Source organism: Poecilia mexicana, unplaced genomic scaffold, assembly GCF_051168715.1.
Source record: "Poecilia mexicana isolate PSO_F unplaced genomic scaffold, ASM5116871v1 scaffold_7, whole genome shotgun sequence".
NCBI lineage: Eukaryota > Metazoa > Chordata > Actinopteri > Cyprinodontiformes > Poeciliidae > Poecilia > Poecilia mexicana.
Window position 1 is genome coordinate 29,467,051 of NW_028263376.1, and position 12,240 is coordinate 29,479,290.

Genomic DNA, 12,240 nt, shown 5'->3' on the forward strand with positions numbered 1-12,240 from the left:
TGGGTTTCAGTTTCAATAAAAATTGAATCAAGGAATCTTTGGACATTGAAAACAATCCAGCAGCAGAAATAGTTATGGATTTAACTATCAATATTCATGATAGCAGTTGATAATAGCGTACGTCCGTAGAAACAATCTATACACATATTTCAATGTATGCTAATTCTGCTAATCCATCACAGACCAGTCTCTCCTGGGATCAGACACATAATTAACAGAGATCATTATTATCCCCTCTGTCTGATGTTTTATTCTGGGCAGCAAGTTATTTAGTCAAAACCCCAATTACTGTCTTGTCTTCCAGCGAGAGAGATCTCATTTATAATGCTGATGTTACACAGTAATTATGAAAAGAGAAGCACATGCCCCAGTTTGGCTCCAAGCGTTCATTTGCATGTTAATTACTATTAACAACACAGGAAAACACATTAATAAAGCAAACATATTTCACAATTCTTCCAATGCCACTGAGTTGATGTTATTATCTTAGACTTAGCAACGTTCAAATGAGCTATTTACATGTTTACATTGGTATCGTCTTCTAGGGAGGCCATGTTTTTATTTGCTTTAGTGGCTTATTGTGTTTTCTACTTTTGGGAGGTGACTGGTAAAAATAGTAATAAGAAAATAATAAGTTAGGCCACATAAAGCTGATTCATTATTTTCTGTTGTTAGATTTGACAGTTAAAGAGCTTAAGGGACCGCTAATGAATAAATAGCATTCAGATAAAAACGTCCTGGAAACGGGAGAGACCAATTTCTGATGTTTTTTTTTTTTTTTTTTTGCTGAAACTGAGTAAATATTTAATGAGTGATATTTTAAGCTTCTATTACTGGAGTTACAGCTTGAGGGCTTTTGGAATTCATCTCTAACAATTTTGCACATCGAGGGACTGAACATGTTGCTCATGTTTTGCAATTAGGTCAAACTCAGTCAGAATCGTTCCAGGAGGAGCGAATGCTGCGAGTCAAAAACTTGATGCAATCTGCTGGGCTTCCTTAGACGGAATACTCTTCAACTGAAATTATTATTACTATTATTTTTTTTTTGTAAAGTGCCTCAAGACGAAAACTGAATAGAAATGATTGAAGAGTGTCAGTGAACAGCAATTTTAACTACTTGCCAAACATTTTCGATTGGATTTAGGTCATTCTAACACAAATATGATTACAACTCAGAAATCCCATTGTAGCTCCAGCCCTACACATAGTTTCATACATCTTCAGTAGGTCTGACCAGAAAACATTCCCACAGCATCACTCTTCCTCCACTGTGTTTTATGGTAGGGATGATGTTTTTATGCCATTTTGCATGTGTTCCAAAAAGTTCAGTATTGGTTTCATCAAAACCAAAACTGGTGTTGATGAAACCTTTTTCACATGCATCATCCACGTATCTGGTGGAAAAATGTCAACCTACCTTTTACTTTCTTTCAACGTTGTTCTGCTTCTTCACATTCTTCCACATCTATCAAGCATAGGGCCGTCAGCTGTCCTTTTAACAGATTACCCTGACATAAAGTTGTTAAATTAATGACATAACCATATGGGCAACCTGGGCAGAGAAGGTTCTTATTGCCAATAGAATTTTTTTTTTTTTTTTTTGGACTACAGTAGAAACCCAGTAGAAGAAAGTCCATGGGCCTCAGTTTTCATAATCAGAATGAAACAAAAGTTGTTAAAAAAATAACTCTCATTGTGTCTGAGATTGGCTAATGCTAACAGTGAGCGGGCATATCAATGGTGGTTTCCATTGTACTGGTCCAAGATCAGATTCTCTCAGAACAAGTTTAATTTGAAATAGCATAATGAATTTGCAACTGATTCATGGTCAGATAGGTTGTAACTGTGGGAAAATTTATCGCCGTCGTGTTGGCAGAAAATAGACTGCCAACAGACTGCGGTAACCGAAATCCAGCGAGGAGAGCTAGGTTGGATGTTAGCTTGGAAGCATCGCCCTCTACCAGCTGTGCTCAGCCTGAATTAATTGTAGCTAACTTTAGCGAAGAAAAAAAAAAACAGCAAAAATGCTAGAAATGGCGAGCACACAGAAGCCACGTCAAGCTCATTGGCAGCAGCAAGTGCCATTCAAAGACCCGGGGCACTGTCAAGATTTCAAAAAGCATTCGGGAGGAAATACTACTCAATTATTTCAGCTTTTCGAAAACTGAAAAACCGTGACGGAGAGATTACTTTCTTCGCAAGTGAAACGAAAAAAAAAAAAAGAACTGAGGACAACTGTTATTTGTAAAGAGGCTTTCCGCAGTATCCTTGACGGCCATCGAGTCGTCAAGGATACGACTCGATGGCCTACTAGTGAGGAAGGTGAAGTTTTAGGACTTTTAGCAAACTTTGCAAGGATAAAGACAAGAAAGAGAGAAACTTCTTAAGGTAAGAGCCACAACACCTCCTGTGATTTGAGTGGGCTTATATAAACTGTTGCTGTAGGACTAGCTAACGAATTTGTTTTGCTTGAAATGTCTTCTGGTATAACATGTAGTTAAATCTTGGTGCTGAGTTGGTATAAGTGCAGTAGGCTAAATTGGCGTTTTCACTACTGGTGTGCTTTCTGCTCGGTTGACTTTTAGTGAATACTTAATTATTCTTTATTTCATTGTTGTGTGATTTATGAGTAAGATAGCAGCAACGGGTTTCTCTTACTGGAAAGGCGTACAGACAATGGAATGGTTTTAGCTTTTGACGAAGGAGTGTGCGATTTAACAAGCTTGATTGGAAGTTCAAATAATTAAGTTGGGCCTTAGCATTGTGTGAATCTGCCTGGAAAATGCTCTATAGTGTCCCGGAGTTTGCTATTGCCCCCTGTGCACAGTGTGGGTGTTAGGATTGTGAGTGAGGCCTCAGTGCCTAGGGTTAACATAAATCACCAGACACTGGTGATTTATGGCGTTATATTTAGGATGTTGCTGAAGTGGCTCGTTTCCAGACACCAAAAACATTAACCTTGGACTGTTGGAACTACAAACACAGGCAAAAAGTTAAATTTGCCTAATAGTTCCCCTTTACTAAATTTTTATTCCAAAAATAATAGTAGTAGTAATAATTATTATTATTACGTTCTGTATAACCAATTAGCTCTAAACAGAGCAGTGGATCTGCATCAATTCATTTTTTAGCAATGTTGTTTTTTGCCCACAAGATGGCGACATAGTATTGTTTTGTAGCGGATAAGGTTTTCTGGCAGCTTCGAGATGATCGTTTTGGAGTTCTTTATAAATTACAATGAAAGCTTGGACAAAGCAGCTTGAGTCAACCAAAACTATACATACCATAATCAATGTCCAAGGTACAATTATTATTATTATTATTATTTTCTTAATCTTTTAAGAAGAACACCATGTTATGGTTGATATTTTGTTACTCACTTGCATCCAGATTTCTCCTTTAATGTGTAATTTGCTTGAATCAACCAAAGTGAAGTTAGTTCATGGCTGTGGCGTTGATGGTGTCAATGTGTGCGTGAAAAAGGGATTTGTCAGATGAGCTCAAGCTCGTTTCATGGACCGGATTCTGTTTGACATGAAACAGTCCGCGTTGCAGCTAAGGCTGTCTGATTGTTGCACGCCAGCATGTGTGAGGTTTCCAGTGCAAGCACTGAACCCAGCAAGCAGTAAAGTTAAACAAATGTAACCTTTCAGTCTGCTTTATGATACGATGAGATGTTTTTGGCACTCTGTAAAATTTCTGGATTGCGCTCTCCCGAGTTCACTTCAAACATCTAACATCTGTTACCATCTCCAGGTCCTGGTAAAGACTGTTACACACTTTGTTGGCCTCAGAGTGCGGGTGAAAAAACAAACTAAGGAACTTAATTTAATGCACTTTCAAAAACTCACAAGGTGGTAATTAAAAAAAAAAAAAAGTAGTTGCAATATTGTCATGCTGAGTGATGGGCGTTTTTTTCTTAAAAAAAAATATCTTAAACATATTATGGTCTTGCACATTTTCAGAATGATTTTAGTTTCAGTTTTGCTTCACTGAAATAGTAAATGCCAGTTTCCAGGGAAACACATATTATTATTTTGACTCTTATTTATAGCTACCTGGTTGGTCCTCTTCCTCATTAAAGACCAAACCATATGGCATCTTTTGCTCCCTTTAGAAACAATAAAGATTTGTCTCGGCACAAGACACATTTTCAATACATAACAGACCGTTACAGATGCCTCAGAACACCGAGAGGACAACTGTTAACAATGACTTATTTATAGTACAGTAAAGTTTTAAGAGGCTTTTGAGAATTTTACTCTACGCTGTACTACTTGACAAAAGTTTCAAAGTGTAATTTCTTCCTGGGTGTACCTCTGTCAGAGAGTCAAGACATTTAGTGGTTGGATGTAGAGTAGATGATGTGACTCACCACCTAAGGTGATATTGGTTAGGAGATGGCCCATGTGGAATTAAAAAAAAAAACAACGTACTTTTTTGTTGTGTTTTGTTTGCCCGCTTAATGAGAATTGGGTGCCCTGAAGTTTGATGGAACAAGTAAGATATGTCTGTGCATTGTGGTGCATGGCGCTGGAATTAGTGTCTGATTTTAGGAATTCTGGATTGGTCAAAGCTGAATTAGATTTAAAAAAAATTTTTTTATCTAGTTTAATCTGAGTTTTTGTGATTGAGACATTTAGATTGAGAAAAGAAAAAAAAAAACTGAGGGTGCAGAACTACCACTGGTTTCTGTATTAGATTATCAAGTTTTCCATTAATTTATTACTCTCCTTCAGATTCTGTAGAAAGAACTTTACAAATTCCTCTCAGTTATCATTGTCCAGCTTTGTTTTTTTATATAACCTCTTATGCATTTATAGTCATTTATACACACTCATGTTCCTTTAAAGGCTATATTTCATCAATTTATGTCAAATGAAGATTGTAAACACTTGTTGAAACCATTTGTGTAGAGCACATTTTTCAACCTTAATATTGACCCAGAATTCCCATTGACTCAGCTTTAATAAATTGCATTATTGCAGATCCAGGAATGGAACTATAAAGGTTTATTCCAAATGAAATTAAGTTGATAAAATTACACATTTAAAGATCTTGAATTCATGACAAGCATAACAGAAAATAAATTTAAGAACAACTTTATTTAGTTTTTTTTGTGTGTGTTGCTTTTAGCGTCATAAAACGTAATTCTTCAAGCTTCAATGTGATCACCTTTATTTTGAAAGCACATAAAAAAAACCAAGACAATTTAGGAAAGAACTCGATCGGTTGTTGTAAATCTACATTGACATAAAATAACTACAGAATAAATCAACATGTAAAATAATGAAAAAGGATTAGCATAGCCATAATTTAAACTTACAAATGAATTTGTACAGTTATATATTCACTATATTAAGAAGTAACAAAGGTTTTTAATGCATTGAACTAGTGTATGGCGTCACTTTGATTTTGGAGAGCTGTGTTAAAGTGCGATGTGGGACGACTGCAGGTATTTCATGCCAGGAATCCTCTAACTCGACCGTACACTTTTCACTCTGCTTTCCTTATTGTGCTAACTACCGCTCTCGGATATGAGATCACAATCCCATGTTCCTGTTTGAAGATCACTGCAAATTGAATGAGGTGCAGGTGTGATGTCATGTTGGTAACATTTAATACCTTCACTTGTCACTCTCTGACTTTGGTTCAGCGTTTTTATGACACTGGAGGAGTTAAAATGACATTATAATGTTCAGATGTTAAGGTTCTTATCTACATAAACTCGCTAGCTAAAAATGTTAAGTGTCCATTAGGGATGAAATGGTCACTGTTTTTAATGGGTACTATGGTAAGTTTTCCACCTATAATACAGTTTTGAAACAAAATTACCATTAAACCTGTAGTTCAGGACCATTTTATTAGAAGTTCTGGGTTTTTAAACATCTGTCAAATGCAGAGTCTCTTTATGGCAGGAACACAAGAAGGGATGAGTGAAAGTTAGGAGGGGTTTTAAATTTCACAGTATTTAAGGCTTAAGAACTTGGACAAAAAAAATGTGTGACATTGTGTGAGCCAGATATTTTCCTGTCACACTGCACAATTGAAGATGCCAGGCTACACTATTATGCCGCAGCGCAATCACATCGGACAGAAATATCAATCAATGTACTATGAGTTACAGCTTTTAAAGTGCTTTTTATTAGTGTCGAAAGCTGAAAAGACGGAACGAAGGTGGAGAAAGACGGAGCAGAAGCACTCATGTTAGGACAAAAGAGGACAAGAATCAGACGGCGGTGACAGCAGCAGTCAGACCAGATTAGTTTTGCAGAAAATATCAAATAGTGCTTGATATTTTTCACAGATCGTCTTTGTAGTTGGAGCGCTAAATGGGCGGTCAGTGCTTCTGGCTCACTGGATGATCACGGTCCAGCAGCTCAAGCTCATAACCAGAGGTTTTCTTTCACGATAAAAAAAGATTTTGACTAAGATTGCACAGTTTGACCCTGGCTTAGGGAAACCTCCAGCGGGATATAAGTGGTCTTCGAAATAGACTTATCTGTCTGTAAAGTGTGTTGAATAGAATCCAGAGGGCATACATGTTGGTGACCAGCCAATCAGTGAGTGAGAGACAAAACGGTCCTTCTAGCTCAGGGGTCCCCAAACTTTTTCCTGTGAGGACCACATAACCTTTCCCTTCTTTGGTGGGGGGCCGGAGTCAGTTTGTAACAGAAAAAGTGTGCCTAAATGTAAAAATGTATTGTTTTCCAGAAAGCACAATCAAATAACCCTTTCTGGGTTCTTCACAGAACAAAAGTCAGGAAATAAATAACAACACTATTAATGAAATAAATAATAACCAAATAACCCTCTCTGGGTTCTTCACAGAAACAATCCAGGAAGGATTATAGTCCGTATTTTCCGAACTATGAGCTGCCCCGGACTATAAGCCACAACCCCAAAGTTTAAAAAAAAAAAACCCAGTAAACATACACATATAAGCCTCAGATATCTCTGCCACTCCAGGTTTTCCACAACGATGCAGCAGCAGTGGAGGGGGCGCGGACACCCAAAATTTGAGTCATAACAGGTCAATTGAATATCACATTTATTACGGTTGGAAAAGAAAAAGTTGCCAAGTTTAGATTCAACTGAACTGATTACGGTAGTTTACGAACAGTAACTGTAACAGTAAAAGTGCTGATCCTTCGTGTCTGCTACTAGCATGTGCTAAATTTAAATAGGCTCTTTCTTCTTCTTCTTCTTCTTCTTTAGATTTCAACAGCAGCTTGCATCCATTATTGTTGCACTACTTCCATCTACTGGATCCTAATATCTATACTTCAAATTCTCACAATAATCCCATTATTATTTAAAAAACCCTGAAAAATCTTCTTTTTCCCCTCAATGCTATTTAACTGATCAACAACATTCTCAAATTTCAATTCCCTATTAAAACCTAATTCCGTTTTAATGGGCGCTTTCTTCTATTTCCAATTTTGACTTCCAATGATTCACTTCCTGCTAAAGAGCCCCCTGGTGGTTGAAGAAAAATCCACATATAACCGGCTTATTGTCCAGAAAATACGGTATATGAAAAAAAAATCTGAATGCTTTCTGGTATTGTTCAGGGGGCCGGACCAAATGTGGAGGCGGGCCGGATCTGGCCCGCAGGCCGTAGTTTGGGGACCACTGTTCTAGATGCATTAAACAACAAAAGCAATACTTGACAAAGTTTAATAGGTGTTTATTTGGGTAAATCCGGTGTTTGGAACATATTATGTGAATGTATCCACATGTAGTGTTGAATAATTACCTTCAACTGTACCTATATACATCAGCCTCATAAGCTTATCAGAAATGCATCCAATGGGTAAATTCTTTACCTCTTGACTCTACACACAAACATATTTAGTACAATCAAAGGAGGCCTCTGTTTTCATGGACAACTGGGATTGTAGTCAGAAAAATTTACATAAAAAGAAAGCACTTTAAAGATTATAGAGGAAATCATTAATTAAGTTAAGGAACTAATAAAAACCAGTGACCATGAATAAAGTCCATTACGGATAAAATAATCTCTACCAGCTACCGACTAGCTGAAAAAAAAAAAAAAAAAATCAAAACATAAACTTAATCTGTGGACTGGTAACTTCAGGTGAAAAAAAAGTTTTTTTTGATGAACCGAAGGAGACTTAGCAATAATAAAGACAGACTTTAATTCAATAACTCAAATAAAATTTGCAGCTTATCAGACAGTATGGAGCAACCAGTTATAACGTTATAACGACAGGATTGCAACTAGTCCCATAGAATAGATTTGCATTATTTTATCATTTTAGTGAAATACATTTATATTTTTAAACATTAATGCAAAGAATGTGTCCTTTCTTTACTTGTTTACTTTCATAATATCTCATAATACTAAAGTAAATTGTGCATTTAGTTTATGACATTTTTAAAAAATAAATCTAAAATATATAATTGGCTCTTAATATTGTTTATTTTAATTAGTTCTTTCAGATTGTATGGAAACAGCAGGTATCTGAGAGGCTGGATTGTTAATTTGAAACTGTATATATATATATATATATATATATATATATATATATATATATATAGTGGTGTAGAAACTGTTTTTAAGTCAGAAAACATTGTTGTGACAGAGTTACTCAGCTAAACTTTGGGTTCATTTTGCCTGATGATATAATCTAGGCCAGCTCCTAGATTATAGGAGCAGCAAATACTAAAATATAATAAATCTTCATAAATAAAAGATCATGTGTTTTGCTACATCCCTGTAATGTCCTCACATATTCAGGTAGTTGAATCCAGCCAGCACCATTCATCCCCAACATGCAATCCCTATCAAAGTATTTTAAACTGTTCATGCTATCTGTTGTGGCTATTATGTACTTTGTGCGTGGTGACCGTCGCTTACTGCAGTGGTGTCCAAAAGTTTCATCACTCACAGAACAATGCAGAAATGTACTGACTTCAGAAAACATCATCTGTATTTTTGAATAAAAAGTAAGTGCTTCAGCACTTAAGAAAACTTTTGACCAAGTAACTTTTATTTGTAGTTGAGTAAGGTTTGACCATGAGTATCAATACACTTAAGTACTAGAGTTGAGTACTTTGTCCACCACTTCTAACATAACAGGACTAAAAATGCCACCACCTTTGTCTTTTTGTGCCCACTCTAATTGTGCAGTTGATGACAAAACTGATCTTTTATACATCATCACTGCTGGTCAGCATGCTTCCTGAAATACAACCCAATTGTTTCTCTGAGCTTGGCTTGGTGTTTAACATGTTTGTAAATGATAGGTATATATGTAATATCTTATACTATTTTGAAATTCATAAATATACTTCTATATTGGTTTAAAAACTACACTGATGTAATGATGCCTTTAAATTTATTCAATTACCTATTCTATCCCAGTGGATACTTTTATACTCTGTATTTTTGCTGTCCTGGTGTAGCAGACATTTTAGGCAGACAATCTGAGTTGAATTACGTCATAATCCTGATGGACTGTAAAAAAAATTACCTTTTACATTTTGGTTTTTGCTCTTTAAGAAATGATATACATGCCTGTCCATTCTTTATATTCGCCAGGCTTGGGGAAAATTGCCCCTCTATCAAAATTGACTCAGTTGGCTTGCTGTTGTCATCGTGAGATGAATGCGTGTTTGTGTGTGTGTGTGTGTGTGTGCTCGCGCGCACTGAAGGCTGGCTCTCCCCGTGTGGGCATCAAGGGACAAAGTAGTCTTTATGCAGTGTGCCGAGCTCCAAGGCAGAAACGTTGTTGAGCAGTAAAACATTCTGTAACCAAAACCACATGTTTCAGAGTGTACAACAGACAAACACAGGCAGCCTCTGCAGCTCCACATCAGGAATTGGTACTCTATCATCAAGGGCTCCATTTTAACTCCAGCGCAACACTCGTTCAGCATTGTGCATTTTATAGGAATCAGGAAAATAAAATCAAAAACACATTGCGCCGCTGCATCCGATGGTTGTGTACATGTGGGGGTTAGAGAACGAAAAGTATTATAATTTTTTAAAATTGAATACTTTGTCATGTAATTTAACAAATTTTATAGTGGGTTAATTGCTTTTTTAAAATCAGATTTAAAATATATATAAAGAATAGCTCCATATTTTAAACAAAAGCTGATCAGCTAACTCAGTGCTAATATTAACATGAACAGCTGACTTTCAGCAAGTCAACAACACATCCCTCAGACACCAAATTGGAATTTGTCAAATGTTTACCAGTTATTTATGTATTATCATTAGTGCAGCATAATATTAGGAAAATGTGATATGCAGTGACACTGGTGAATTGTACTAAGTCTGTTGTAAATGATTATTTTAGGAATTGAGTGCTCTATCAATTATCCTGCCGATTAATCGAGAAATCAAATAAAAATTTGATAAAGTATTGATCAGTTCTGCCATAACAGTTTTAATATGGGATATCAACACCGACCCAATTTTTAATTTTTGCGCATCCCTAATAATTACTTTTTTGTAGTTCAGAAAATGATCCTGCACAATAACAGCTCAATTTTTAAGTTAACACGGACCAAAATTATACAAAAAATTTATATACAATTTAATAATAAAGAAGTAGGCTCACAAGTATGCTTATAAAAAATGCCTAGTTTTTAGTTTATGTATTCATCTTCAGTCAATTTATTGAGTAAACACTCACTTTGCTCTGCCATTCATAGTTTTTGTGGATGTGCTTTGTCACAAAAATATATATGGCAGAATATACTGCTACGGTACTCTACGTCACCCATTTTTGCAACTGGAATGGTATGAAATTAGTTTTTCTGGTTCAGCTGTAAACGCTAAGCATCAGATACAGCACAGCAGTATCTATCCGCTCCACTTGTATAAATTCACCCACCACGCATTAGCAGCATCTACGGGAGAAGAAAGGCTGTCGTACTCCATGCATCATGCCAGTCATTTTATGGATGTCTGTTGGTCCCCTGAAAAACAATAAATTGATTGATGACATTATCTATCATCAATCAATATGCAACGAACTTGAAAATTGGATGATATGCTGCTAGCCCTTAGCATTCGTCAACGACTCATAGGCGGAAGTGAGAATCTTGCGCAACATAAATAATCACCCGGAAACACAGTGCGCTAAACAGTAAAATATAATTTAACAAAGCTTCGAGGCAGATAATGTGCCTCAAGGAATTTTTATAATCGACGTACTCAAATTACTAAAGTAGTTATTACAGTCTTAAATGTTACAATAACATAACTCGTGATAAATAAGCAAAGATGCAAACATTACATAATGTCGTTCTGCTGTGGTTCTATTGCAAACACTGACCACAGAGAATAAGTGGTTATTACAGACTTTGCCGACAACAAAAGAAAGCTCCAATCACTCTGCAGTAGCTATCGTCAGTGAGCCCTTACCCACCTGCAGTCAGAGTAGAGAAGAGACAGTGCAGTTCGTGTCCACATGGCAAATAAATCATGCAAAGCTAAAAAATGCTATGATCAATACTCCAGCTTCCAGCTTCTGACTCGCCCTGGTGACACGTGTCTGAGTGAGATGGTTTTATATCCGAATAATGACTCTCCATAGGGGGCTGTGATGTAGACATCAAACAAGCTGTACTGTTGCAAACGATAGAAAAAATTGATTGCAATCGCCACCGTTCACCCAAAGAGGACACCACTGAAATAGTTTTAGTTTTAGACAGTTTTTAGGCAGTTGTTCCTGATAAGTTTATTGGGTAAAGTGTTAATGATAAACTGTATATAATGTAGGTCAAGTAATGGACAGGATAATGAATGGACAGAATACCGGCTTGTTATTTCTTACGAATAAGCAAAGTGGATTTAACCATCAATATTTCAGGTAATATTTAATATTTAAAGTTTAGGGACGTGTTTTATATTTTATGGTTATTATATAATTCATTTCTATTTTATATCGTGTGCTTTCTGTGATTCATGTTTTGATACATCTTTCATGAATGTGTCATTAGCACAAAATGATTCAAATATTCTAGCATGTTTGTGCAATCGCTTACACAATTACTGATTTCTTTTTTTTTTATCTTAATCTCAAAACATTTATGAGAAAAAAAGGCACTATAAAAGAGTGACATAGTTCCAAAGCCTTTAATAATGTTATGCAGTTTCTGAATGCTTCTCCACATGTGGCGTTGCTTATTGTGGTAAATGCGGACATCTCCAAAAACATAGCCCAAAACATTATTCTTTATAGCCGTTTCGCGCAT

General features: G+C 36.1%; 1 long non-coding RNA gene across 1 annotated transcript in view; it reads left to right on the top strand.

Annotated features, from left to right (window-relative positions):
* Nucleotides 1-12,240, top strand: part of LOC106932465 (uncharacterized) — a 44,275-nt gene continuing 32,035 nt past the window's right edge. The window contains exon 1 of the long non-coding RNA XR_001421280.2: nt 1-2,391. This is a non-coding gene — a long non-coding RNA (uncharacterized LOC106932465). The remainder of the gene's footprint in view (nt 2,392-12,240) is intronic.